Here is a 27,067-nt window from a genome sequence, read left to right as displayed (position 1 = left end):
AATGATTTCATCGTTTTTTTCATAAATGGAATCCTTGTTTTTGCTCTCCTCGGACGACAGGTACAGAGAGACGACCTTATTATTATTTTTCAAGAATTGAAATCTTGATTGGCATGCAATTACCTCTATGGATGCACAAGCTTCTCTCTTACATTTACTTTTTGTTAAGCTGTGTTTCACGGTCACTGAGTGGCCGCTACATCCACAGGAAAAAATCAGGGCAGATCCACCCGAAGGGATCTGCCTGTCGACCAATCTTGACAGGCCTAACCCCGAGGGCGTCAAGGAGATTTGACCCCGTGACCTCCCAAACTGGGAAAGTGCTTTAGCAACGGGAACTCGACCATTTGAGCTATCCCTTGGGGCTTCTCTTACATTTACTTGCCACTCACGTTGTATCAGATATTTTGTGTCAAAACTTGTGGTTTATGGTCAGAATTGCTTTCCTTCATTTGAACTTGAACTGTAAATTTTATAAAAACTGAGGTTAGGTTTAAAAACGAAATAATATTGGTTTTGGTTATTTTAGTTTGAATTCTTGAAAAATATTTTGTGTCAAAACTTGTGGTTTATGGTCAGAATTACTTTCCTTGATTTGAACTTGAACTGTAAATTTTATAAAAATTGAGGTTAGGTTTAAAAACGAAATAATATTGGTTTTGGTTATTTTAGTTTGAATTCTTGAAAAACGCTATGTTTAAACCTTTATAGTTTAAACCCTATGTTTTCCTGCTTATAGTTTAAACCCTGGAAAAAATTGTCCTTCTTCAAGGACTTCTCAAGTTAGAATACAAGAGCCTGCAATTTTTCCCTCTTAAATTGAATTCTAAACCTTTGCTTGGCAACAACTCGATTAACGAGTTTTACGAGACATTGATAATTTAAATGGGGCAACTCCGCTAATGAGGTTTATTAAATCTTATGCAAAGTAAAATTAAAGATGCATTGTATATTACAGATACAACATTATAAACTAAATTTCCATAAACAAACGCCTACTTTGTAAGAATGACAAGTGGATAGTTTTAATTATAATTTCTATGTTAAACAATATTCTAATTACTTTTTTAATTCTAATTGAAGATGATACACGTACTCGGCATGCATCCTTGTGAGTGCCACTTGTTTCAATTTTTTGGGAAAGTCGCCAACACTGTCTCTGGCCAAGAAGCACCGTGAAAAATCGCAATACAATCTCAACCATGATTCCCCCGGCTCGTTCAGGGTTTGACCTTTCACTTGCCTGACCCGGGCAACTTGTTGACAGACCCACTCGACGACATTGAGACAATCATCGTAACCCACAGGGGGACGATGCTCTGGAGCAAGCCTGTAGCCTACTGAAATTATCACTGATTTTATCTTAGAAGCCAATTTGCACATGAACGCATGGTAAATAGACCATGCCGACGAGCCCATCACGAATCCTCCCCCGTGGAAGTATATGACAACAGGCAACTTTTCATGTTTTTGTTCATCAGCGGAAGTTGATCTGGGAAGATAGAGGCGAGCCCATATGCGAGTTTCAACATCTATAATGATAATGACGAGTTATGTTGGCTTTCGAACTAAAGATCCATGCCTGCAACTAGACTTAATGACGAGGTATGCTAGCTCTCGAACTAAAGCTCCGTCTCCCGCTGAGGGGATAATGTGGGAAAAGAGTGTGAGAACCTTTCATTTCCTGGACTCTATTTTTCAATTTTTTTTAGTAGTGCTATGGGTTCTGGAACACACTGCGGCAATATCAATTAGAGATGCTTTTCCCTTTTGAGTAGTTCTGAAATTGTAATGATCTTGGCTGGGATTTTGGTTGAAAACGAGATTTCCCTTTTGATTAGTTTTGAAAGTTTGACAATTTCAGCTGGGATTTGGTGCAAAATGTCTAAAAGGGTGCTATCTGCCCATTTTTGGGGTTGTATTTTCCATATTTTAGCTCTGTTATGGGTTTTGGAACAGAGTGTAGCAATACCCATCAGAGATGGTAAGCATATAATGCAGGTTTCCCTGTGTTTTTTATTATTGATATTGGCTCTACTTAATGGATTCAAACCATGTGCAGGTTTGCTGAAATGCGGTCCAAAGCCCTTCGGCATGAACAACATGGTGTGGAATGGTTTCTATAATCTCTATACCATATTACAATACTAGTCATACCAGCTATCAATATTCAAAATCATTTTGGTATTCTTGCAGGAGGAGTTGAAGGAGGATTTTCAAAAATGTCTTGGTATTCTTGCAGGAGAGCAATGTTGAGGAGGAGTATTTTTATCTCGTTTGGCGGCTTCACTAATAAGCTTGTCCTTTGCATTTGTAATTAGAAATAGTAAATATATATATTTTTTTTACTACAAAGAAAAAGCACAATAAATAGTAAATAGCATAAGCATTTTGCAGATAGTAATAGTAAATAGTAAATATTTGGTTTATGTAGGGATAAATGATTAAATATACAAGTTCTGAGCATATTCTCTTGCTTTTCTTTGTGCTTTGATGCCTGCGCTTTAGCAGCCCCTGGAAATATGGCTTCTCAGTAAACTACACCTGCGTGTTACTTTTCTTTGATGCATGCCTCCCCTTTAGCAGCCACTGGAAATATGGCTTCTAGGTAAATTTCACATGCCTTGTTGCTATTTTCTTGCCTGGTTATTCACTTGAAATAAAAAACGTTGGTTATCTATTTGAAATAATTGAAATAGAAAATAAATACTTCAAATAGAAAATAAAAAACGTTGATTATCTACTTGAAATACCTGAAATAGAAAAAATTGGTTAAGTGTTCAAAATATCTACTTGAAATAGAAAATGCTAGTTATTTACTTGCTAGTTATTATAGATGCATAAGTTCAACTCAAATAGATGCATAAGAGTTGCCGAAATAGAAAAACTTGCTGAAATAGAAAAACTGAAATAGATGCATAAATGCATAAGAGTTTCTGAAATAGAAAAGATGAAATAGATGCAATAGATGCATAAGAGTTGCTGAAATAGAAAAAAATATTTATTTACTTGGTTGTTTACTTGCTTGGTTATTTACTTGAAATACTTGGTTGTTTACTTACCTGGTTATTTACTTGAAATAGATGCTGAAGTGTTGAAATAGATGCAGAAGTGTTGTTTCTTTTCTCTGGATCTGCAACCTATTATCAAATAATCAATAATATACTACCTCTCTAATAATAGAATTAATAATATGCTACCCCTGTAAATCCACTGTGGTAAATTTTCATACAGCAAAGCTCAACTATTGCAGAGAACACTGGGCTAACATGAGCATGGAGGGGCAAGAGGAATGAAGCGGAGGCAACAGATATTGCATGTATTGCTTATTGCGTGGAACGAAGACGGGATAGGAGATAGAGGAGGTGACAAGTGGCCTGAAGAACATGCAGGTGGCATGCCACTCCCACTGGAAGTGGAGGCTTAAAAACTTTGCATAAAATAGTTTACTTGCGCAAAATAACTTGTTCAGACATTTGTTTTGAAAAACTTACGATAAAATAACTTGTCCCAGCTGAAATAACATCAAGGCACGTGAGGCCTATAATAAGAGGTTGAATTCAAAAGTTTGGTTATAAGTTTCTTACACCGAAATTTCCACGGATAAACTTTGGTTTAACATGAAATGTATCGAATATATTAATTGGTCAAAGTGATTTAATAGCTGGTCAACGCCGGATCGATCGCAATAGTCCCTGCTATGGAGTTTGTCTTCTAGACCTGGAATGATGTGTCTGAATCAAATCTATAGGGAATTTGTCAGGGAAGAAATTTGAATGGCACGTCATAATCAAAGAAGTTAGGTGTTAAAATTTTTTATTAATGATATATTTATTGTGTTGATAGTATTTAAGTGTATATATTATTTTTAATAATAATTTTTTTTTCTTATAAGATAAAGAATTTATATGCGGGATAAAGAGATTTTTGGAGTTCTCTAAACTGTGTTCATTGTTATATATTTTGATGTGATGTATTGGCTCATTTATCTTTCCAAACTGATACACTAGTAATTTCATAGTCATATATTTCAATAGGTGATTATTACCTCTTAATTTAATTATCCTCTGTTTTAATTTGTTTTAGATAAACTTTGATAATATTTATTAGATTTATAAGGTTGAATGAGATAATATATAAATAAGATTTATTCAAATTAATACTGTTATTTTTTTTGAATATTTTGTTATTGCCTGTGTTTATTGTTGGGTCTTGAAAATGTCATTCATTTCCATTACACTTTCACTATTATGTCCATTATATCACCTCCATTTCACTACTATGTCACTACATTCATACCACTTTCATTATCATTGGGCCACATTTATGTTTTCCCAGACTTTATTAATTCGTAGCCTTTTTAAGTGAATTTGTGGTTAAAAATTAGAAAATAATGTGCATATGCTTATACCTAACAAGTGGGTTGAGATTGTTGACATGTGTAGGTCAAAAGGAGGCTTCTAGAAGACCCTTATGTGGAACTCTAAGGCCAAATTCGAATTTGAGTGGAAAGAATCATGGGATCATGAGGATATGTGTCACATCTCCTAATTGTATTGAAATTCTAAGAAGACATGTGTCTTATCAGTTCCTATTTTGATTAGGACTCTAGACGTAGAGGGAGAGATTCATAGATTCTCATTAATGAGATGGCTTTTCATCTTTTTGTATAAATACGAGATCTCTCTCCTTCATTTGTTAGCTTTTTAGTCTTAGCTTAGCTTGGCTTGTAGTTATTTAGCTTGGAGTTCATAATTCTTCCTTGATGGCTTTAGAAAGCTTTGGAGAGCTTTGTTGTACTTTGTAATTTCGAAGAATTTGAATAAAGGTTTGATGTTCTCAACATGGATGCAGATGTGAAGTAGATGTCATGGAGCACATTAGAATGTAAGATAGAGTAGATTTTATTTTGTAGTTTTGCTTTGATTTCATTCATGTATGTCATTTTATTGCTTTCAAGTTTGATAGTTTAGATTTTCCATTCATGCAAATTTAATTCACGCAAGTGTGTTCAACCGGTTGATTGTAGATTAGTTTTTCTTTACATGTTTTTGCATCAAATAGTGACATGAGATTTGCCTCTTTGTTGAGCTTTTTCTTAAGCCTTTCAATTTCAATTATGCTTTGATTTCAGTTTTATTTATTTGCTATTGTTAGCTAGTTTAAATATCAAATTCTTCATGTTATTTGATGTTATCTCCGGAGCCATGGCTTAATCCTGAAAAGCTACTTGGCGAGCTATCAGATTATAAGTGAAGTAATTTGATTTTACTTTCATTCTGCAAGTAGGTAGTTTGGATATCAAATTCTTCATGTTATTTGATGTTATCTCCGAAACCATGGCTTAACCCCGAAAAGCTACTTGGCGAGCTATCGGATTGTAAGTGAAGTAATTTGATTTTGCTTTCATTAATCTGCAAGTAGGTAATTTAGATATCAATTCTTCATGTTATTTGACGTTATCTCCAGAGCCATGGCTTAACCCTGAAAAGCTACTTGGCGAGCTATCGGATTATAAGTGAAGTGATTTGATTTTACTTTCATTCCACAAGTAGGTAGTTTAGATATCAAGTTCTTCATGTTATTTTACATTACCTCTGGAGCCATGGCTTAACCCTGAAAAGCTACTTGGCGAGCTATCGGATTATAAGTGAAGTAAATTGATCTTGCTTTCGTTAGTCTGCAATTTTTGGTTTGTTTGAGTGCAATAGTTTAGATTGTATTTCTGTAATTAGATGGGCAGCAGAGACAATGATTTCATGATCAATATTTCATCTTTTGTTTGATTTAAGTAGCTGCATATTTACATTCTTGTTCAAGTATTAATTTTATCAATAGCATGTTTTGAGATCTTTTGAAGTGCTAAGTTTTGGAAGTTACCATAAGGGACATAAACCTTGTCTTGAAATCTACATCCATACTTGACCTTTAAAAGTATTCTTAAGACCTTAGAATAGGATTTCCATTTGCATTAGACACTTTAGGAGATCAACAAGAACAAAACCCCAAAACAAGATAAAAACTATAAAACAACGAAGTAAGAAAAAAGGTTAACTAAGCACATATGGTGCACCACACTTCATCAGTTTACGATACCCGAATTAATAATTTATGTAGAGCAATTTAAGATGTTAAATTGACTAGACATTTTGGCGCCGTTGCCGGGGAACTGATAAAGGTACTTGGCAAGCTATCGGATTATAAGTGAAGTGATTTGATTTTACTTTCATTCTGCAAGTAGGTAGTTTAGATATCAAGTTCTTCATGTTATTTGATGTTATCTCCGGATCCATGGCTTAACCCCGAAAAGCTACTTGGCAAGCTATTGGATTTTAAGTGAAGTAATTTGATTTTGCTTTCATTAATCTGCAAGTAGGTAATTTAGATATCAATTCTTCATGTTATTTGACGTTATCTCCAGAGCCATGGCTTAACCTCGAAAAGCTACTTGGCGAGCTATCGGATTATAAGTGAAGTAAATTGATCTTACTTTCATTAGTCTGCAATTTTTGGTTTGTTTTAGTGCAATAGTTTAGATTGTATTTCTGTAATTGGATGGGAAACAGAACTAGTGATTTCATGATCAGTATTTCATCTTTTGTTTGATTTAAGTAGCTGCATATTTACATTCCTGTTCAAGTATTAATTTTATCAATAGCATGTTTTGAGATCTTTTGAAGTGCTAAGTTTTGGAAGTTACCATAAGGGACATAAACCTTGTCTTAAAATCTACATCCATACTTGACCTTTAAAAGTATTCTTAAGACCTTAGAATAGGATTTTCATTTGCATTAGACACTTTAGGAGATCAACAAGAACAAAACCCCAAAACAAGATAAAAACTATAAAACAATGAAGTAAGAAAAAAGGTTAACTAAGCACATATGGTGCACCACACTTCATCAGTTTACGATACCCGGATTGATAATTTATGTAGAGCAATTTAAGACGTTAAATTGACTAGACATTTATAACCATTGATATTGGTTTAAGGATTGTATTAGTATATACTGTACCCAACATTAGATATGAAGTTTCAATAAATAAAAGACCAATGAAGTTGAGGGTTTCATCTTGATAAATATGAAGGAGTTTTTGTTAAATGATGTCTTCGACATATATCAACCACATTTACTAATGTGGTTCTAGTTTTAGTATGCTTTAGTAATTTTAGCATACGGTTGAGTCCAAGACCCTTTTCACAACACTTTAACAACTAAAGGAATATCACTCTTCAATTTTAACAAAGAGAAGAACATTCCAATAATACCAAAGGGGAGAGTGCTTTATTGCAATTCATTATCAACCTAATAATGTGCCATTATAGGAATTAATGATATCTAAAAGGTCCATTTTACTAGACGATGTTATGAGGGAGATAACAAACAGTGAAGCTAATACGTTCCATTCCCAAAATGATTTCCATAGGAAGCCTACCAAATGAAAGGTGGACAGGTTGGTTATTGTATTGAAGAAATTTATTATATTCAAGGAAATTAGGTAGCTAAAATATTATTAAACTATATTCTATGCTGTTTACAAATAAATTTTCTGATGAGAGGAATAGAGTAAGTGAAATGGATAGTTTTAGCAACACAATTGAAAGTAAGTAGTGTTATCATGCCTCCTATCAATTTCTTTTGTTATCTGTGTGGATGGTTAAGAATCTTCAACAAGTGTGGGCAAAAGAAATGAATTTGAAAATAAATTAGGCAATGTCTCACACTAAACTTGTACTAGAATTCACTCTTTAACCCAATAGAGTGCAACAATTATTCAAAGAAAAACATTCACAATGTCATTCAAGATGCAATAAATATAGTATTTAGCTTGGAAAATAGTTGACCTCTCCTCATAAGTTTACCTCCCACTCCAATGATTTTCTCTTACTTTAACTATGTAATTTTTGGGTAGTTATGTGGGTAGAAGTAATTAGCATTTGCGCACATCCCTTTAAGAGTTAGAGGTTTCTAGAGGGATGCACGATGATCCTCTCTCTACATAAGGATGTCAAACATCATTATGCAACAATATATTACAGGCCATTAAATAGCCATGATTTATTTTGACATAATCCATCGATACTATAGAAGGGAAAGGTTTATAGATAATACCATTAAAGATGGTTCAATGGGTTAACATGTTGCTAGGTTCACACAGCTCTGAATTATGATAAAAATGAAGGTCTTCAAAACTTGTGCTTCAATTAAATTCAATAAGAAGAAGAAGGGGAATTTCTTGCATCGTACTTTAGGAGGTACAAAATTGTGATGGCCTCGGTTATTTTCCACTAATGTATACAATGTCAATATTTGATAAAAACATTTGGTTGAGTTAAAAGGGACACAAATTCCAGAGCTGGGGGGGGGGGGTATTTGCTTGGGATATTTCAAGGTTTCTTACAACAGGAAATCTGAACTATTTTAGGACAACCCTTGAAGGTTGGTTGGTGTGCCTTAATTGGACTACTGGTTTGAATTAATTGAACTGAAGAAGAAGGATGAGGGTCATGCTTACTTTGGAAAAACTGACAAGGTAGAAAGGACGAAAATTTCTGTAAGATGGGATGCATGGTAGCTGGGGGAAAAATAATGGAAGCGTTACAGGGAAAAGTGTCTATATAGAACTGCTTTATCCCACTAAGGTGTGACAGCTGCCTTAGAAACAAACAGAGAAAAGCTACTTTCTTTTTTCCTTTATGAATTATAGATAGAGAGGAACAGAAAGACCAACCTCTGTCTTGCGCTAATCTCCTGATTTGATTCCCCTCTTCTTTGATAGTCTTTAGCTACCTGCTCCCTTGCACGCCCAGCTTCACAAAGTACCTGTAAGATCATAGTAGCATAGCACTATACAAAGACATGGATCTATAATCATAAACAATCTAGGATCAGATGTAAATTGACCATACAAATGTAGCAAGCATCAATGACAGAAGAGCATGGAGGAAAACTTGAATAGCTTTTATTGATAAACAAGAAAGAGCCAAGAGGAGTTACAACCAGTTGTTCTGACCTAGCATCAACCTCCCAGCAAAGAAGCCCCTCTTCACCTAAAACAAAGCTTAGATCACCCAACAATCTGATGTTTGTCTCAAGAAACCAACATCAATTCCTTACAATATGCAAAATTCCAGCCTCTGGATCTCTGGGATGAGGGATCCATATATAGATATCTGTAAGGGGGATGAGTCAGCTTGTGATTTGATTAGTGTCTTCTCTCTGATAGTTCTTGCTTCCACTTGGAGATTGATGATCTCTTACTCATCCTTGGTCAAGTTCAGTGAGGCAAGTGTCACAGGAGAAGTTTCTGGAAGCTTCCATTGCCTCTCCGCCTCGCGCTTTGACACTGCCATTTGTCATTTCTCGCCCATCGCACCCCATAGAAGGGATTTTTGAAATGAAACGCACCCTCACAGTGTATTTAGGTGAGATGCAACGCACTTAGCCAGTGGAGCAGCTGAAATGATCGTGTTTTGACCAATTCTGAGCAGTTTTTCATGGAGAACTTCTGGGAGAAGTTTTAATCTGTTGACCTTGTTCCTTTAGGGGTTAGAACAACACTTTTAGGGACTTAGGAGCCCTTGGTTTATGGACATTTCATGCTTTGGGTTGTAGTGCCCAAAAATGTCTATAACAGTTGCCCCCTAAAGCATGAGGTCGTTAATCTTTTGATGTCGGGTGAAATGCTTTATTATGAGGATCTGAAGTTCTTTCAAGCTGGGAGGAGACTTGTAATAAGATACAATACAATACATTATCTTCATAATATTTTCATGATCTAGTTGAGGTGGGCATTCCCATGCTCAGCTCTATAAATTCATTTTCATGCACATAGGACAGACAATCGTCTGAGTGTAGACTGATGATTTTGATAGAGGCATCATCCTTTTGATTGGATGATTATCTGTGCAGCAATGATGTACATTTTATGTCTTTATTTCCCTGAATATATATCGCAACCCGGATGGATGAAACTAGATCTGGGTTCTTCAATCTCGTTCGATCTTCACTCGAAGTACAAGTCGATCCATGTGAAAGCTGTTCTGGAGTCGAACATGGAAAGACATCGCCTGGTTACCAGCCAATGATGTAAGCTGTTAACAAGTGCGAGAGGAATCACCGATAATGATAATGACCCTCAAGGTACTGCAGTACAATTCACGTGGTGTGAATAAAGGACTTGGCGTCGAACACCACGCAAAATCTTTTGGTCGAAGGCCATTGATGTAAACCTGTCGCCGGAAGTGAGAAACTTGCCATTGAGGCATGCAAGCTTCAAAGTACTGAATGGGGTGTTCCTAGATCAACTTCTTGGATAATGAGCTGATGTCGACAAGAAGCGATCCGTCACAGGAGGGCCTTAATGAATCCCACATCAATGACACGGAACAGAGCAAATGACTTTAATGGAGGTGAAAACGATCTGGTGATATAAGGTTTAGGGTGGCGGTCATGAAAGAATGGAGTATAAATGTATGGTAGTGGGTGAGACACAGGTGAATTCTCTGAATGACTTCTCTTGAACATATCGGCGACACTGATGTGATGGATTGGTAGCATTAACCCCAAATGTGGATGGTATGATGGGACCATGGTGATGTGACTGGTGAATGAAACAACCCAACCCGACTCGGACACGGAGTGGAAGTGTCATGTTCAAGAGCGACTTGCTACCAACAAAGTTTCTTCAAGTTTTCTTCCCAATTTTCCCCAGTCATTGCTGACCAGTACCTCTTTATTTTTGTCAAGCTTGAGGAGGATAACATATGCTTGTTCTATAATTTTCCCTTCGGGCAAACCCATCGCTATGTTTTAACGAGCCTAGCGATAGTGAAACTCGTTCTCGTCTATAGACAAGTTTGTCGCTATTACACTTTTAACAAGTTTAACGACAAAGATAACTCGGTCCTTTTCAATTTTAGAGAGTCTGAAAAGGAATGTAAAGGTAACTCCAAAATTCCTTTTTCGTCATCTAATCCCTTAAGTCCGAAAAAGTATAAAACAATACAGAAGGGATGAATTTTCGATACTTTTAATGAGCCGAACAAAACAAGCGCTCTATCTTTTTGTGTAATAATCTCTCAGGTCCAAAAATATTAAAATCTAGAGGAGAGATAGCACTTCCGGTCCCTTTAACGAGCTGGAGAGGCCAATGGCTCGACAATCTTTTCATATTTTACGAGTCAGTTGAAAAGAGCTTAAAGGAGACTCGTCTTTTGAGGAACGAGTGATAAAATGGATAGCAACTGATTCCAGGTAAGGTTTGGAATTTTCCAATCACGGCAGTGTTACAAGGATGGCTAGTGAGATCATTCTTCGCAGCTGTTCCTCAAAATGGGTAAACAATCAAATGGAGGTGAATGATCGGCCAATGCAAAAGTGGAGGTGATGGTGCAAACACAACCAAGGTTTTGATCGCTAAAGTAATACATTCACGATGGTTATTTACTGGTGAATAGTTCATTTTTTAACGAGCTTAAACGCAGGGGGAAACATTTGCTCATGTCTTATGTTTATTTTTTAACGAGCTTGAACTATGTGCTAAAACTGCTCGATTAATCCAGTCGTGTGATAAGAATGTCTCATATATAAAAACGACAATTTTTAGAGTTTTGCCCCACATCCTTTCTTTATGCAAGTTAGGAAACGACCAATCCTACGAGTTTAAAGGGTTAGAGGACCTACAAATTTAAAAAATAAATAGTCGCTCTTCGCTTGCACGCCAAAAGGCTTGCATGCCCCCAGGTATAAAACAGAGTTTCAAGGTTACCCCTTCTTTATTTCGTTAAAACATTTGTTTTACCGAGAGAGGCCTACCTCTTACAGGTTACCAAAGATTGTTCTATTTACAGCGTAAACAAAACACTTCTTCGGCGATGTCTACCGAAATAGACAAAGGTGAGTGAAGGAGGCTACTCCACTCACATAACTTTGACAAGAGAATCTTGTTCTAGAATAACCCCCTCTTCCAATCACGGATGGGAGTATAGACTAGTCATATTTTCTCGTGGAAACCTACCCTATACCTGAAGTTTTCCTGCCGAAGCAGACCAGGGTGCATGCCCCCTGGGTTTCAGTCATGTCCCTCGAATCACTCGCGCTCATCGGGCGAGTGGACTGGGGATTGAGACATTTCTTGCGTGAAAAGACCATTTAGGGATGGTATATGACTATTTGCTATGCGTGAACTGGGGAATGAAAGCTGGTCTACGAGCTTGACCACTCTTCCTTCGTGCGGAAAACACATTACTCTAAAGAGTGAGGAGACAATTGCTCCCATGCAATAAATATAGTCTCGTCCAAGGAGTAGATTGTAATCCAGGGGTCCTTGAACTACCATCACGTTCATGTGAACGGTTTTCCCTCTCAATGTTATGGGCACATTGGGAAGGATCCCTAACGGTCGACTGGTTCCTTTGTCAAAGCCTGTTAGATTTCTCATCTCAGGCAAAAGCGATGGCGAACCAAGCGCTTTCCAAGCAGTTGAGGAAAGGATACTCACAGAAGCCCCTTCATCTATGATGGTACCGGCCATAACCATTCTATATATTTGAACAATGATTCGGAATGGTATACTAGCTGGTAAACGGGGTCTGCCTAGTTGATTCCAGTCGAAGGAGACAACTAGGTTGCTTGGAGGTGGGACCGAATAGACGACTGGGTACGACTCTGACGAACTTCCTTCCTGCGGTAAAGGAACGGGTAAATTGCCCCCATGTTCGTTGGAGTCTGTGCTTATGAAAAGAATTTGGACGGTGTCATCCTTGTTCTCTTCGGTGACTGTATCATCTGAAGATGGAACCTCTGAAGGCAAGACCGGGTCAACTGCCGCCTCGACCTTTTGACTTTCGTCTGGTATGGGTTCAGATGGTTTATCTTCAATGATAGATGCTTCAGCCGACCACTTGAGCGGGCCAGCCGGATTTTCAACTAGTGACGGACTCGGCAAGAGTTTTTTATATCCAGGAGGAAGTCGTAACGGTGAAACCAGACGATCGTCCAAAACTCTTTTAGCTTCGTCTAAGAAGGGACAACGGTGGACGACATGATCGCCTTCGCACAGTTTACAAGGAAATCTATATTTTCCTTTTTGTCCTGGGGCTTCACTTTCACTAGTTGACGGTGTGTTTTCAACATGACCATCAGAGGTTGACGACACCGAGTTGTGCAAACGAGGAGACCAGTCCCTTAAGATCCGAGGGATGCAAGGACAATCTCTGTGATAGTGGTCTCCTTTGCAAATGACACATGGCGATTTAGGCCTGGTTGGTGTAGTGTGTGGATTTTCGCTAGACGACGCTCGTTTGCCCCCATTCGCTTTTGGCTCCTTCTTCTTCTTCTCTTTCTTCTTCTTTTCCTTCTTCTTCTCGGGTACTTGACTTTTGGCTTTACCAGCCCTGTCAAGCGAAGAGGAAGGAGGAGAGGAAGAATTAGAGGAAGTAGAAGGTTGGTGGGTAACTCTGGACTCGTCTAGTTGCTGATTCGATTGTTCAGGAATTGTGGTGTTCTGAACGACAGAGGTTGAGAAGAGCCATACAGGCAAACCAATTGTCAGTCCTGGAAGCGACAATGTGGCCATATGGGGTGCACCAACATCTCCCCAAGAGGAGAAGGGACTAGGATTTCCTCCAAAGGGAATTCCTTGGTTGGTGGATTCCATTTTCTCAACCCAAGATCAACGTAGGAAAGGGTAATGAATATTCCATTTAAAATAAATTTTAGACGCTTTGACACAACTTGTTTTTTCAATTTTTAAGAGTCGAGAAAAAACAAAAGATGACTCTAGTCGCCTTCGATTTTTAATGAGCCTGAAGTGACAAGTGCTCAGATGGACCTTTTCTGTTAAGGAGTCTGAAAAGGAACGAAAGGGACTACTCTGGAAATCTAGGTAGAGGGATTACCAAACCAATCGCAAAACTGCAGAATACTTTTTACTGTACAACAGTCAATCTTCCTAAATGCTGTGTTCAGTGCATTGCGATCGATAGGGCGGCAGACACGGCTTCCTATGGATAAAGGATTAAGCCTATTGGGGTCTCCCAAAATATACTCGATGGTACGTGGGAGCACAAGTCCGTACTGGCACTTATCGTCTCAAAGTGGAGGAATCACCCAACCATCAGTGAGAACAACAGTTACCAGGCTTTACGACGCCGGAATATGTCTCTAGCCTAGACTTCTAAATGTTGTGCGTTAAGTTCCAAAGCGTTGTTAGATTCATTGAATTTATTTTAAGTTGATCTTGTTTATGAAGTTTTCCTTTCAGGTTCACCGCGAGATGTAGATGTAATTCCTAAAATGCAATCTAAGATGATAAACAAACTTTTTATCTTCTTTGTGCAATGAAAATCCTAGCTACTAAGGAAAAGAAAGACAGAATCTTTTCACAAAGAGCAAAGAGCACACTCTAAATGCACTTTCCTAAATCAAGCCAATCAGACTGTCTATATGCAAATGCACATGCATGTATTTGTTTTCGACTTTCTTAGTATATGAATGCTAAAAAGAAAGTTGATGCACAAATCTGAATTTCTTTTCAAGCGACAAATATCAACAAGTTTCTTTTCGAAATAAAAAATGGAGACGATCACAACACCTTACGATTTTGAAATGAATACTTGTCCTCGACACTAGAAAATTACAAATTCAGACCAAAAGCAACAGTAGCAGGATAATCGACCATCAACAGCAATCAAACTCTTTCCTACGATTGAAATTGACACTTGCGACAGTTTCGAATCAAAGGACGACAATATGATTATGCTACTTTCGCAAAGGAGAACTGAAAATGACTCAACAATCACACAAAAACATCTACAGTTCTTTTGTACAAAGGAGGCGGAATAACAACAAGGAAAAGGGGTTTCAAACAGACATATACTGATCACAAGCAGCAAAATTTAGGAATAGAACTGGAAAGAATGAATCACAGAAACCAAAACTGCACAGAGCCTAGTATGATCAGCGCACCTGTAACATAGAGAATTTGAAATGCAGCGCACCTTGTCCACTCGGGAAGTGCGCTGAAGTTCAGATTCTCTGAACAGTACCTGCGCTGGGCCAGAAACGAGACTCTATTTGGGTTCCGTGTCACAGTTTGCAGTTCAGTTCTTGGGTTTTGGCCGAGCAAAAAGCAATCAGTAATGCAACAATTCGGGGTAGATCTAAGGAGGATCTAAGAGCTATCACAAGGGCAATCAAATAGTTTGTGAATCAGTTGTTTAAATCATAAACAAATCCAGTAGATGGATTGAAGTAGCAGTTATCTACTTTGCATTTGCTATGGAAAATGCAATTCGAATGCTACCTGTAAGTTTATGAAACAGACAACAAAGAATGATAAACAAACAAACTAATACTTCCCCAGTGGAGTCGCCATTTTGTTACAGGGAAAAGTGTCTATATAGAACTGCTCTATCCCACTAAGGTGTGACAGCTGCCTTAGAAACAAACAGAGAAAAGCTACTTTCATTTTTCCTTTATGAATTATAGATAGAGAGGAACAGAAAGACCAACCTCTGTCTTGCGCTAATCTCCTGATTTGATTCCCCTCTTCTTTGATAGTCTTTAGCTACCTGCTCCCTTGCACGCCTAGCTTCACAAAGTACCTGTAAGATCATAGTAGCATAGCACTATACAAAGACATGGATCTATAATCATAAACAATCTAGGATCAGATGTAAATTGACCATACAAATGTAGCAAGCATCAATGACACAAGAGCATGGAGGAAAACTTGAATAGCTTTTATTGATAAACAAGAAAGAGCCAAGAGGAGTTACAACCATTTGTTCTGACCCAGCATCAACCTCCCAGCAAAGAAGCCCCTCTTCACCTCAAACAAAGCTTAGATCACCCAACAATCTGATGTTTGTCTCAAGAAACCAACATCAATTCCTTACAATATGCAAAATTCCAGCCTCTGGATCTCTGGGATGAGGGATCCATATATAGATATCTGTAAGGGGGATGAGTCAGCTTGTGATTTGATTAGTGTCTTCTCTCTGATAGTTCTTGCTTCCACTTGGAGATTGATGATCTCTTACTCATCCTTGGTCGAATTCAGTGAGGCAAGTGTCACAGGAGAAGTTTCTGGAAGCTTCCATTGCCTCTCCACCTCGCGGAATGACACTGCCATTTGTCATTTCTCGCCCATCGCACCCCATAGAAGGGATTTTTGAAATGAAACACACCCTCACAGTGTATTTAGGTGAGACGCAACGCACTTAGCCAGTGGAGCAGCTGAAATGATCCTGTTTTGACCAATTCTGAGCAATTTTTCATGGAGAACTTCTGGGAGAAGCTGTAATCTGTTGACCTTGTTCCTTTAGGGGTTAGAACAACACTTTTAGGGACTTAGGAGCCCTTGGTTTATGGAATTTCATGCTTTGGGTTGTAGTGCCCAAAAATGTCTATAACAGGAAGTCAATCTAGAAGGGAGGAAAAATGAAAAATGGGATCATAGACAACGACCTGAGAAAAAAGCTAGAAAGCGGATTCAAACAACTTGGTACATGGAATATAAAGAAGAACGTGGGGACTTTAGTGCTGGCTGGAAAATTTCATGCTCAAACTGTAAATTGACAAGCAAGAGGAGTCTATGTGTTTTCTTGGTTAAAAAAAAAAAATCCTGAAGGGTGGACATGAGAGAAAGCATCTTAAAGTTTTACAACAAAAGAGAATCAACTGGGATATCACTCTTGGTTGGCAGGAAGGAACCTCTTATGTGAGGAACAATGGCTTCTCGATTCCCTGTTAGCTAGAGGGTGGAGATGGTTGTCTCCAGAGTCCCTTGATGGCTGGGGTGGAGGGTTGCTCCTTGGATTCCTAAAATGATGATTTATTAAGGCCTTTTCCTATTATGGTTGTTTTTACAATGGATTATGGATTCCTAAGGTGGGTGGGACCACTATGTTGTAGCTTGAAGGGTGGAGATCTGAATCTATGGACTCCCTCAACATCTTAGGGTGGAGAATAAATCTCTAGATTCCTTGGAATTTACTAGTTGTTGAATAGCTAAAGGTTAGAGGAAGCAGGCCCTTGGACCCCCTTTGCAGTTGTTGGCTGCTAAATAGTTGGCGGGTGGAGGTGGGAGAATATCTGGAATCCCTATATCAACTAGTAGTTTGAGATTAATCCCTTGAGAAAAAACCACCTCAATCTATGGAATCTATCTCGAGGGTGACAACGACAAGTGAGAACTAGTTGTAATTTGTCTATGGTTGGGTGGAGAGTCGTTATCCCATATCTAGTTGCCCAATTTTAATTCAAGATAAGTGTCTTCATATGTATAAATCTCCATGAATATTATGTTAGATTTTTAAATTAATTTTGTATTGAATGTGGTGTGTGGTTCTCCTGTGATTAAAGAATGAGGTTTTGATAACTGGTTTCATGTGGTTGTGGTTTTTCACTAACATTATTTATGTAGGGGAAGGATATATATATATATATATATATATATATATATATATATATATATATTTTTCCCTTGGAAAAAATTCGTAATTTTCATTAATGAGGAAAATTACATTTTGCAGATGCCTATGGCATATACTGTACTATGGGCTAGAAGCCTATCCTGTTTGAGAATTCAAAAAAAGAGGTGTACTCCACGTAGGGAGACACTGCTCTGTACTGTGATTTTCAATATGAAATATGTACTTACTCTACACAGAGAGTATCAAAAAATAGCTGTCATGTATAGGACTACTTGAAAATACATTTATATAATATTATATAAAGACAAAAATATATAACAAAAACTATGTGTCTAGCTCCCATTGAGCTTAACTATTCTGATATTTCTATAAAAGGTCGATGATAATACTGATGGAAGGTTCCATCAGTTTTCTCCAGTATGGTCCATGTTCCTATAGGCCTGTGCATTGCTTCCTTGGATAGTAGATCGATAGCTGTGTTTTGCTCCCCATAGAGAAAGTAGCCTTAGGAGAGGGTGCACCGATGGGTGCCTTTCCCTGCTTCTTTCTGGTCACCTTAGTAGGCACAGGTAATGCTTTTGAATGTGCCAAATTTGCTGCCTCTTCCACCACTGGAGGGCTACCCTGAGCTTGAGATTTTTTCTGCAATGTTTCCATCCCCTTAGCTCCCTCCCTCACCTTCTTGTTCAAAGGACAATCTTTGTACAGGTGTCCCACTTTGTGGCAACGTCTGCAGTGGAAAGGGACACCTTCATAGTCTAGGGTTTGTTTTCGGGAGAAGGTTTTCCATTGTAAGGTGATATGCTCTGAAGGCCGCCCCGAGTATCTAGGCATATGCCATCATGCCCGAAGCCAGATATGATTTATCATGTTCGAGATAGGTTCCCAGAGTCTTGCTGATGCACTGGAATATATCCTCTGACCAGAATTGAAAGGGCAGTCCAGGTAGTCGAACCCATATAGGCCCGACTCCTATCTTTTCTTTTTCCGGATCCAAAAGAGGGTTCCAATGCTGGAAGGATGACAGGTCCCAATTTGTGTGCTTGGATCTGGCAAGGCGCAGAGTGAACCAGCCCCTAACAAAGGTTTGTACAGTTGGGAGGTCTGCGAGGTGTTGCCCCCATACCTCAGAGGTCCACATCTTAAGCCTAGCCGTTGTGTAGCTACGACCGCGAATTCTTCCAACCAAAACCCGGTCCACCGTGTCCATGGTGTCACCCCACTGAATATCCTCCCCGAGTCTGAGAATAACATCTTCACTTCTGGCTTTGAAGCACTTCCTTTTTTCCCCCGCCGCGTCGGCTCTTTAGGGGCATCTAAATTTTCCACAAGCTGGTTAGGGTTTGTATCAGGGTTATCAGGGCAGGGATGTTCGGCACTGGGATTGGTTCCGAAAGAGGGGGTACCGCCGCGTAACTACCCAATGGTGGCGCCTCAGGTACAGTAACTTGTGGGTTTCCCTGGGCCGGGTTGTGGAGTCTCAGGGGGTTTCTTGAAGATTCACCAGGGTGAGATGAGAGGGGGGTTTGTGAGCTAGCCGCCTCAGGGTTAGGATGGAGGCAGGCGGATACGAAAGTTGTAGCCGAGGGTGACTGTGGTGGCGAGGGAGGAAATGGCCAGATCGGAGGAGGCTCCGAGAATGTCACTGTGGAGCAGGAAGGTCCCGAGATCGAAGGTAGACCCACAATGGTAGCCGACAGGTCGCAACAGAAGGGAAGGAGTTCATCCGCGACAGAGCAAGGGGTTTGCCAGATATTGACATTCTCCAACGGGTCCTCCGAATAGTCTACTAGGTCAAGCTCCATGCCTGTTCCAAGGTGTTCTCTGCTAGCTGCCTCCAGGACCATCGTAACCGTCACCGCGGTGAGGGTATCGGAATTCGGTGGGTATGCAGTAATCAGGGAGGAGGACGGTAAGTTGCGTTGTTACGGAGGGCCTCGACGGGATACGGGTACCGAGAACCGCCGTGGTTGATGCAGCCAGAGGGAAATGGATGATGATAGCTAGAGGTAGGTAGGGTGGGTAGGGTGTAGTCGTGGTGATCGTCTGCAGAAAACCCCTAACCATTTTCAGACAGTCTCCTCAACTCCATCCTAGCTCCAAAGTTTCCCCTCATTCTATTTCCACTAAATATAAAAAGAAGAGATAATAAATAGTAAACTTCACAAATCATATATCTATCTATATATATATATATATATATATATATAGTGTTGTATGCACAAAATGATTACAATTGTGCGATTGGTGTGAGGAAACACTCGGTGCAGGTATACTAATTTTTCTTAATCTAATTAAACCATGAGCTTGATTAATGAGCTCAAACAATGTTGGCTCAAAACCACAATGGGCTTGTATAGGGAAACATGTGTTGAGGTGTTGAGTCTCTAGGCTTAATGCCTAGTATTACTTAGGCATAGTCACTCATAATGTGTTATGTTAATAGAATGAGGATTAAATACTACAAGCGAATTGCCCTTTGTAATATTAAATAGGTCTTAATTTTGGAATGCTCATCTTGAACCTGTCTGCTACATAGGGAGTTTTGCCTTAAGCCTGAAAGTTAAAATATGTGTTTGCATACTCATATGCTAAGGCTAAGACCTACTGTTATAATCGTTTTAGTTGTGGTAATGAATCATAATTGTAGTTGTCCTTGAAATTACTGTTAGGACCATGGTGTACCCATGATATTTAAAGTACATGATTTTATGTGGAATACCAATGTTTGGTGGAGCGAAATAATTCATTAATCATAGCAGGCCTATTTTACTGATTATACATAGTGCTGAGAATAACACTTAAGTAGCCCACCCAAGGTTTGGGGCAATGTTCTTTATATATAAGGCATCGATATTAATGAGTAGCCCCATGATGTGTGTGTGTGTGTTTCTATAATCACGAAGTTGGGTCTTAGCGAGGCCATTGAGAAAATGTAGCGTATATCGTAATACGTTATCGTGCCATGATTTGGTGACCCGAGGTTTAGGGATAGTCCTCAATCACATGGTGGGCACTTGACCTGGTGGAAGGTTCAGAGAGATGGGTCAATAAGTCATCTGGTGCATCACATGTGGGCAATGAATGAAAATTGTGACTATACAGTGTGAAATTAGAGACCTTAGCCCTAAGGGTCAAGTCATTGGTCCACATAACCACATAACCACCTATCGTGGTTGAGGGAGAAAATTAGGCTTGAGTGGACGAAAAAGATTGACCTATGAACTCAACAATCGAGAGTAATAGTGAGGCCTCCCCTCTGTGACGCTAGAAAGGGGAGGGGGGAACCCCGCCTCAACCATAGTCGTCAATCAATCCATGGGAAATCAACATACATGATAATGGTGGGGCTTCCCTCCTATGACATAAGTGAGGGGAGGATGAGGTCCCGATAACCCTTGGATCAATGGAATGCATGTGGGTTGCTGGATGGTGGAGGGCCATAATCTATATAAATATATTTATATGTGTAAGATTATACGATTTCACCACCATATTATCTAATGTGTGTGTGTATATGAACAAAACACCCCATGTAATGGTGGGGAGTGATGTGAGGCACACCATGTGGCCAAGTGCCACTAGGACCATAAGAGCCAACCACTGTGTGCCACATAGGCACCACATGGTAGGAAAGAGAGATGGTACCTTTGAACTAATGAGACTTTAAAGGATCATAATTTGCAATACTATCCTTTGATTGAGACCAAATTTATATCACTAGAAAAGTCTCACTGAGACAAATACGATGATGACATCTAAATTGGGTCCTAGAAACTCGAAATAAAGTAAAAAAAAATTATTTACCCCATTTCTCTAAATGTACCACAAAAGTTGGGTTAGCGTAGTAAATACACTCCTATGGTAAGGGGGTGTGTTTACAAAAATTTGAGTAAAAAACACACGAGGACGATAGAAATTCAAAGGTGTTAACCTTAGATGTCCTTAATATGAAATTTGTTAAAAATGCCTTTATTTTATAGTAAATTGAGAGTTACATACTTTACATCTCCCACATTTTCCTTGAGCTTAAGCTTTACATATTCCATGTCCACCAGTTGTGGGCTTCTTCATTTGTCACTTTTTGGTGTGTTATGGTCACCTTTTACACTATTGGATGCCATTGAGTCCTTGTGAATGCTATTTACTTGAGCAATCACTTATGTGTACATTTAATAATATTGTATGACTTTATATTTTTTTTGAAATAACATGGTCCCTATAAATCATAAACAAAAATGAGAAATTCTAAGCGCGTAATGTCTATGTGAAGCAACCCAAAAGATAAAGTACCTTGGTTATTAGTGAATGTGGGAAAGACTGTAGCATGGATCTTCTCTGGGCATGAATTGAACTTATTTTTGGGATTAGTCAATTGGAGTGTTAAAGAAACTCTCTGTTGATGTTAACATGCAAAAGGGCAGAACATGAAGACTATGGTAAATAAAAATGAGTTGTTGAAGTAAGACCAAAATCAACTTATTGTTAGTGTGCAAAAAGGAAAAACAAGGAGACCATGGTGTTAAAACATGAGTTGTTGAAGTAGCCCGATTTAAATTTCATCGATTGGACCCTTACTTGGGGAAACAAACCTTAAACCCTAATAGTACAATGATTGTTATGTATCTATCCTCTGCTACATTTAATAACCCCTGCTTGGTGAAACAATACTGAGAATTATCTAGAATTTGACATGCATGTCAGGCTTATCGCAATATAGACAAGTGACTAATACAATGGCCTACATATTTAGTTATCAAGTGCATTGTTCTTGATATTTAATTAAATAATGTAAGATATAATAATTGATTAATTACTTTATAGACTTATGCCTTTGCAAATCTATACATGCACTACATGTAGTTATCACGAAAGGTTATGGATAACTAGGTGAAGCAATGAAAAGTCATGCTTGTTAAGGTCAAGTAACAAAAATAGATAACACTTCCATCAAACCTAACGAAGAAACATGGGGAGATGCACTCGCTACATCTGTAGGGTGTGTTCTATGTGAAGTGCATTGCTCGATTGTTCTACCTTGGTAGGGAAGATCATTGCATGATTGTTTTTCAGAGGTTTCAGTTTTATTTAACAATTCCCTAGGTAGAGATTTATTTCTTTGATCCCACTATTTTCAATTCTTATTCTTGGTTCGGCTCCATCATCCCACCCTTTAATTACTTCTTCAAAATCCCACTTGACATACTTTGCATGTTTCAGATAGGGACACAAAATTTCTTAGTGCATTTTGGACCACATTGTGGGAGAAGATGGACACAAAGTTGAATAGGTCTATAACATTCCATTCACAAACAGAGGGAAAATAGTAGCCAATAGAACTTTGGTGTAACTTTTAAGGGGTTATAATTAGAAGCATTTGAAGACTTGGGATGAAAATATGGTATATATACAACACATTTATAATAGAGTAGCCCACATTGCTATTAGTACGTCCCTATTTGAAACTTGTTTTGGATATCTGCCACTCACCTTTGGATATTGCATATGGGTAACAAGGAGGAGAGGGGGAGGAGATTAAAGGGGATGAATTAAGGGTAGAAAAAATTGTTAAAAATATCATTCAAATCCATCTACATGTACATGAGACACTTCAAAAGCCACAATTAAAATACAATTCTGTGGATGATCAACATATAACAGAGAATTCCTTCAAGGTGGGAGATAGAGTATGGTTACAGTTGAATAAGGAGCAACTACATGGTCCTAGTAATAAAATCAAGGCTGTATGATATGGTCCCTTTGATATATCAAAAAAGGTGGAAGATAACACCTATAGACTCAATCTACCCACATACATGGACATTTACTCAATGGTGAATGTAGAGAATCTAAAACTCTATGAGCCTTCCGTGTTAGATCAAGAAGAGGAACAAGTCATACATTTTGGAGAGGATTTGACACTAGACATGGTTGATAGGGGATATAATTTTGTATAAGATTTCCAACAGTACAAGATAGGGGAGGCATGACCTTTTGCATATTGGGTTGAAATAACAACTTCTAGGTAAAGCTAAATGGTACATGCGAGAAAAGGTGGTGGAAAAATTTCCTCACCTCATTCAATAAAAGTTTTTGGGGACCAAAAACCTCCCAAAATGGGGAGTTGTGATCCAAATTATATTTACCATCTATCTTGATGCTTTTAGAGTGGAAAAAGTGGATGAATCAACTCATAGGACTATTTTTACTAGTGGGTCCTAGTTTTTCAAATTGGGGCACGGAACTTTCCAGAAGCAGTTTTAGGCATCAAATGATGTTTTTTGGGCATAATTTTATTTTTTCACATAAACCTTGCACTCTTTATTTCTATTCTACATATATATACCTTTCCAATGGCATAAGAACCACCTCAATCGAAGCCTGTGTGCAAAAGTTATGCCACTTGGAAGTTGACCTTCTTGTTTTGACCACCATAATTTGAGACGATGGCCCATCAACCACCATCATTCATGAAAATGTGGCTAGCCACGTGACCATGAGGAAGAATATTCTATAAGATTCAAAATTGTAACTCTAGTTAAGAGGTAAAGGGGTTACACTTAACCACTAGTAGGCTATCAGGATGTGTTATAACTAAGTCACTGGAAGGAAAAGGGGTTCCACTCTATTTGAGTGCATTTTGTTCCATAGATGAACAAAGTAGCTAAGAGTGGATAGGGAGAGAGAAAACATAGAGGGTTTCTAAACTATAACATAACACAAGCCATAGGCCTCACTTCTTTGTGCTTGCATCCATTTTCCATTCAAATAAAGAGAGTAGAGCAACCTCACCCTTCCAGCTGGGTTTTCTCCCAAGAGGGTTTCCTAGGTTATATCTTGTCTTAATTTGTAATTTGCGAGTTTTATTTCGTTGTTCTCTATTTTATACATAATTATAATTTGCACGCATATGCAATCAACAATAATTAACAAATCTAGAAATATAAGGAGAAATAAACTTTCACAGTGTAGATTTCAGATTGTCTAATACATTTTAGGAGATCTGTTGTGACAAATTGTCTAGTGGAATATACAGGACAATTTACAAATAAAAAAGGGTTATGATGATGGGGCTTCCATTTTTTTTTTTTTGTCAAAGAAACTTGTGGCCAAGAGCACGTGGAGGTTGATAAATGGTGAAGGTTTGTGGGTTCAAGTTGTTTATTAAAACTATATTGCACGTGAGATTATTGAAGATTGGATAAGAAGGCCTCATAAAACTTACACAATGTTTTTATGATTTGGAAGGTTGATGTTTTATCATGCCCTTTAATAGGCAAAGGTCTTGTTTGGAAGAGTGGATATGATTCTAGTGTGCAATTGGGGGAGGAACCTCAAGTAGGGAGTGGTATAACTCATACAGTTCCTGTTCATATGATTGAAATATAAGATTTGCGAGTTTTTTAAACTCTCCCATATCAAGATTATACTTTCGTATGGGGTCAAGGATGTTATTATTTTGATAATTTTGGGTTTAGAGGAGATGCAGCGCAATTCTAAGGAAATTATATTGTGAATTTGGAACCATGTCATGTTCGTTTATAGGATAGTGAATATATTCTGGACTAGGGAAAAGCTCTCTTTGGTTTATATACTCCCAAAGTTGGATATCTTACTCTTATATTTGAAGGTAATTATGAGGAACCTATTTGGATGTGGAAGGTAATATGGAAGTTTCATTTCCCTTTAAAAAGAAAAATCTTATGCGGTTTTTGTTGCACAATAAAGCTTTGGTGTGGAATATTAATCAGAAAGGGAACATATATAAGCTAAAGTGTTAAGCTCTATATAAGCCCCATGTTAACCCTAAAACCTCTTCTTAAGCCCTAGATATTGAGCGATTACATTTTTATTGTTATATTTTTATGTAGGTTAGAACCCCTCATGGTCCCATTTTAGTATAATTGTACCCCCTCGCTCTCTCTCTCTTTATATATATATCACACACACACACACACACGCACACACACACGCACACACACACACACACACACACACACACACACACGACACACACACACACACACACACACACACACATGAAATAGACCTAGTTTCAAAATCATCAAACATTGTCTTGTACATTGTATTCGTTGTAAAAGGAGGTTTCCCCATGGAATAAGACTATATTTATTGGTTTCTTATCATTTTTAAGTCACAAGGATCGTAATATTTGGTATAAGAGCTCATGATCCTATGATTTGTTGCTTCAAACAAGTCATCATGGAATTTTCAATATAACATTTTTTTCGGTGGTTTCATATGGTGGAAATTGGAGAATAGTTAGAATACATCTCAAGAAAAATCTGGTTCAAATTTCAGATCATGCTTCACAATATTTTAGAGATATTCTATGCAACAACCCTTTTTGTTACCCCTATATTTTGCATATGCCACTGTGTACTACATTGTAAGAGTCATGACTAACTGAAGTAGCTAGAATTTAAACTTAGAAACATTAATTGACCAGATTGAGGAGAGGACAACATGAATCCATAGATCTAAAGGAGGAGGGAGCTCAATTGCATGATAAGAAACGAAACTGCCTTGGATGTTAAGACGAGACTCAGTTTCGACCAAATTGGGGTACCATTGCCTAACAAAATTATGGGAATTGGACAAGAGTGGGAGGGGCATAAGAATACTCCCATATCTACTCAAATATAGAGGAACAATAAAGAAATGGAGTACTCTTCCTGAAAACAAGAAGCATGGAATCCAGGATAAACGATGGACAAACAATGTATGAAAGGGACAAAGTTTTGCGTTTTGACCAAGTTCTCCTTCTATTCCTCCTGGCTAGAGTGGATTGTTTTTCCTTGAAGTGTCAAAGATTGGAGTTGGGAGTTGTGGAGCACGACATGAGAAAGCAAAGGTAGTCGCGGAGTTACTTGTTGAGCCCTATTCTTTGTGAATTTTGGGGTGTTATTCCCTATGCTTGTATTTTAGGCCACTATAATTTGTGTCTATGCCTATGAGGTTAGTGGGAGGCTTAGTGGATGACCGAATAATTGTGATGCTTATTATATAGCTGTTAAACCAACTTGAAAGGCAACCTAAGTCATTTTGGTTCTCGTTAGAGAGTTGTTACTAGACAATGAACCATAGACCCCTATGGTGCTTGCTATGAAAAAATAATTGATAAAGCACATGGATAGTGGATTCAATCCCTTAGACTAAGCAATACCCCATCTGGGCCCTAGGTGAAGTTCTGCGAATGGATCTACGAGAGTAAGTGAGTTATTGTGGTGCTTACTATCAGAGGATAGGTCATAAACGACTTGGACAATGAACTCCATCTCCGAGTGCCTATTTAAATGATTGGTGTGAAGTCCTTAGAGTAATAATTCCCTCAGACTATGGATCCAACTCAGGGGTGGTCAACTATAATAAAGGCTATAGTGTAGTTGGCCTATGGTTGGGTGGATACTTGATGTCTCTCCTTTTGTTTCCTACCATTTCAATATAAACAAATAAGATTAATGTAATTTTATACTAAGCTATGAAATTTAATGTTTTATGAACATAAATGTTTGGTATGGATTCATGAATATGCATGAATGTTGGTAACTGTCTGACTAGTACAAGCTTTTATTATGCTCATACTCATGGTGATGTTCTATA

This window comes from Pinus tabuliformis, chromosome J, assembly GCF_031772625.1.
Source record: "Pinus tabuliformis cultivar Carrire ecotype Pingquan chromosome J, CPIR1, whole genome shotgun sequence".
NCBI classification, from domain to species: Eukaryota; Viridiplantae; Streptophyta; class Pinopsida; order Pinales; family Pinaceae; genus Pinus; species Pinus tabuliformis.
Note: the sequence above shows the minus strand (reverse complement) of the source record.